The sequence below is a fragment of the Urocampus carinirostris genome, chromosome 1 (assembly GCF_059441175.1).
Source record: "Urocampus carinirostris isolate Australia breed hairy pipefish chromosome 1, RoL_Ucar_1.0, whole genome shotgun sequence".
NCBI lineage: Eukaryota > Metazoa > Chordata > Actinopteri > Syngnathiformes > Syngnathidae > Urocampus > Urocampus carinirostris.
Window position 1 is genome coordinate 44,217,874 of NC_142349.1, and position 4,490 is coordinate 44,222,363.

General features: G+C 43.7%; 1 pseudogene; it reads right to left on the reverse strand.

Moving 5' to 3' along the window:
* Positions 1 to 3,627: 3,627 nt before the first annotated feature.
* LOC148374772 (U2 spliceosomal RNA) lies at positions 3,628 to 3,777 on the reverse strand (annotated as a pseudogene).
* Between the last annotated feature and the right edge of the window lie 713 nt (positions 3,778 to 4,490).

A 4,490-nucleotide genomic window follows, 5' to 3' on the forward strand; every position in this document is an offset into this window, starting at 1 on the left:
GACCATCCATCTATCTATCTCTCCATCCATCTGACCATCTATTTATCTCTCCATCCATCTGACCGTTTATCTATCTATCTATCTATCTATCTATCTATCCATTTAATCATCCATCTATTTAACCATCTGATCATCCATTTATCTATCCATCTATCTATCCATCTGACCATCTATCTATCCATCTGACTATCCATCTGACCATTCAGCTTGCCATCCATTTGACTATCCATCTATCTATCCATCCATCCATCTGACCGTCCATCTATCCAACCATCTGACTATCCATCTATCTATCCATCCATCCATCTGACCGTCCATCTATCCAACCATCTGACCATCCATCTATCTATCCATCTGACCATCCATCTATCCGTCTGACTATCTAACGGGGAAAAAAACATTTGATTATTCCTTAAAAGTTTTCCGCCCCGTACGACAGCGATCCCTGTTGTTGTTATTGTCAGGGGCAGCAGGCAGATCGGCTGACATGTGTTTCCAAACGTGTTGTTTAATGCTTGCAGCACGTGATTCCCTGCGTGCATGTGGCAGGGCGCCGCTTTCCTCGCTTACACGCACACCCACAAGCGCTCAATGAGGACAAGGAAGTAGCAGCGCTACGGGATGTCGGCCACTCAGCCTCTCTCATGCTGTTGTTTTGCCTGTTTGTCGTTCTGCAGTCCAGTCTGTTCCAGAAAGCAAACTGTGACCTCCAGTAGGCAAAGCATCAACAAGTCGGGAGCCTGTTAAGATAGCCGCCCATATGCGAAGCAGGATATCACACTTAACTGGATATGTAACCTAGTGTCCACCTGTATAGCGTTTACGGTTGTTTGCGAGGGCACACTCACACTATGGTCACTATACCGTGCTCAAGCACGCTTGCTACAAAAGTTCGAATTTTACAAGTAGCATGAGCGCAATTGATCCGGGCATTAGCACGGCAATTATGCAATTGGGAACGCTTGGTAGAGGTAGGGTATGGCACAGTACAATTTACAATTCGACAGTTTGAAGCCTTGAGGTCCTTTGACAAGATCAGATCTGTGAAACCCGATCATGAGGTCTGAGCTGAATAGAGCTTCCTGTTACGACTTCACCACTCGGGACTGGCTGCAGGATGGCAGACAAGTGGCTTGAACTGAAGCGTGTTACATAATGAAAGCACTTCTGATGACTATGTGCCCCAGGATTACTCGGGACCGGATTTGCTCTTGTACCATCTGAAGTCGGTATCAAGCTGGGAAAGTGGTTCAAAGTTAGCAAATGGTGAGCCGATGGTATGAACATTAAGTTAGCTCGACATCAGCATCATGTCAATGTGAAGCTCATACAAAAACAACAACCTGATCATCTAAATCCTGCTGCATCGGCTGGGATTTTGAGACAGGAGGCTTGTCGTTGCCGTCAAGAAATCAGCTATTATTTATGTAAACTGTTGATGTTGACTGTATTTTCCATTGATTCACTTGCAACACCCTTTGCAGGCTCTTCTTTCTGGAATGGTTATTACCTCATGTGTGACCCCTGATCAATGTTTCTTAATTTTCCTCATGTTGATTTGGTTTTTCCTTGCCCTCATGTAGGTTTCAGTACAGCCCTTTAGTTTTTTTGTGATTAAAAACTACACAGGATTTAGCAACGAGGACCATGTAAGCCATGTATGCCACCTTTGACATCCCGAAAGAAATACAAAGTGGCATGGGATCTCCATGGGTGGCGAACCCTCTTACAAAGCGACGGAGACGGCGTAGGGATCGCAAACAAAAGCGGGGCTGTCGCACAGGCCATGGTGCTAAGCTAAGGGAGCTACATTGGCGAGACTGCAAAACTTATTTTGGAAACGTCAGAGAAGGACACAATGATGCACATAACCTGCATTGGCTCCCTCTTAGCTTAAGATGCTATTTTAAGGTTCTGTTGGTATTTTACAAAATCATGCACGGACTGGCTCCCTCTTATCTTTCAGATTTAATTACCCCCTATGTTCTGGTCAGGAGCCTTTGCACTGGCAATGCTGATCTACTAGTGATCCCAAGAGCCAAGAAGACAAACGCAGATTCGAGAGCGTTCTCCGTTCAGGCCCCGGTTCTGTGGAATGCTCTGCTCTCTGAGAATTGATCTGCAACCTTGGTGGAACTGTTTAAATCTAGACTTTAAACACACTTATTTCTATAGCTTATGAAATGAAATCAAATGATCTGCATTTATATAGGGCTTATCAAGTCAATGACTTCCCAAAGCGCTTTACAGTGTGCTTCACATTTCCCAATAGCGGCCTTGTATTGCAGCCATGTAAGATGCTAACCTGCTTATTGGGGGTATTAGGGGTTCAGTGTCTTACCCAAGGATACTTCGACATGTAACACGGACAAGCCAGGATCCGAACTGGGATCACTTGATCCCAAGACGAGCGCTCTACCTCCTGAGCTACTGCCGCCGCCTTATGAATGATCTGTTTATTGTTTGTTATAGCAACATGCAGCCTGGTTATCCTGGAAAGGGGATTGCCTCAAGTTGAGGTTTTTGAGTTTTTCCTTGCCCTCATGTAGATTTTAGATCAGGGGATGGCATTATTATAGTCCGTAGTTTGCAACAGTCTGTGGTCTGTGCAGCCGTTTCAGACTCCTTGTGGTTAAGGGCTATACATATAGACCAGACTTGACTTGACTTGTTTCTTTACGTAATCACCGTTAAATCTTTGTCAATATCATTGTGACAAACAGGGTCGGAAAGCAGAGATCTGCAAAAACGTGCTAATGTATGCATGACGTCTCACTCAACATCGGTGTGTCAGTGCAGCTGGAAATGTGACAACACAAGTGTCAATTAAACTATGTTCTGTGGAAACACGTTTAAAAATGAGTTCTTCCTGCTCGTAATCCACACTAAATCGCCATGTAACCAGTAGTACACCCTTAATTCCTCACTCACAAAAAACTTTCAGCAGAAAAACATCTAATTTTTTGCTTCTACTACTATCACTATTTTGTGGCATTTATTAGCGCTAGTAAAAAATAGTAAAGCCTAAGTGGCACTGGTAGAACATAAGTGGGTATATTTTTAGGCAGGCAGCATTGAAATCGAACTATTACCAGGATTTTGGTTACTTAAAGCCATGCGAAGGTGCACACAAAACCGATTATGGTCTTAGTCTGACTGCGAGTAATTGAGATGGTTGAGTCCTTTCATTGTCGGATTAGTCTTGCATGTATAACATTTTGAATGGTCCAAATACTTGTTTCACATGGGCAGATTCCATTTTTTCTCTTTGTTGGTGCCACATAGAACCGTCGACTCGTAGCACACAGACGAATTATACACGCCAACTCCAGCTAATTTGCAAAATAAGCGTCATGTGTATGAGTTGATCACTCTAGATTTCTATTTTCTGTCCCCACTGAGAAAATGCCACAGTTGTATGGATACAGTCATAGTGTAAGCCCATACGTTTATCACATTTTTGGAAGGGGGGGGATTTTAAGGGTTATTGATCTATCTTCGTTATTCATTATCCATTATCCGTTATCGGTCAGTTCATAATACGCTACAAAGCCTAGGAGCCGGGACACTTACTCTCAGCCAAAAGGCCAAGCTAAGGTCCTAGCCCTAAAGCCTTGCTGTGATCATTGCGAATGCACCGTTCCCGGAGGTACTGCAATACCGGGCCGATGCGTGGAGTGGACAGAGCAAGCTCATATTCCATCTCCGAAATGCAAAAATCAAAGAGGCCAAGCTAAGGACCTAGCATCAAAAGGCCAAGCAAGGCCAAGAGGGGGAAACAATTGTTGATTTTGGTGAGTGACATTAACAAAATCATTCATTCATTTATTGTATGCACCGCTTATCCTTTCTAGGGTTGCGGGGATGCTGGAGCCGATCCCAGCTATCTTCGTGCAGTGGGCAGGGGACACCCTGAACAGGTTACCAGCCATTCGCAGGGCACACAGAGACAGACAGCCCACTCACTCGCTCATTCACACCTAGGGTCAATTTGGACCGGCTAATTAACCTGACGTGTATGTTTTTGGAATGTGGGAGGAAACCAGAGTACCTGGTGGAACCTCACGCAGGCACAGGGAGAACATGCAAACTCCACACAGGAAGGTTTGATCCCATGACCTCAGAGCCGTGGGGCGGACGCGCTAACCACTCATTCACCACGATGCCAAACAAAATCATGTTTTAGTTTCAAAAGTCAATTGCGAAAACATTTTTTATTTGCATATTGACGATGCTCATGTTTCACCTCTTTCGATTGGATTGCTCCAGTGACGTGCAGTCAGGCGAGGCAATGGAAGCAGTACCTCACTGTCATCATGGAAATATAAAATGTAGAATAATAAATAGTTATACCTGTATATGTTCATTGTTAAGAGTTATTTCTTATTTAACTTCTCAATTATTAGGTTTCCTTCTACAAAATAGCTGATTTTCAGATTGTATTATGAGTATTATTAATAAAATGAATATGTAACGTATTACTGTGCTGA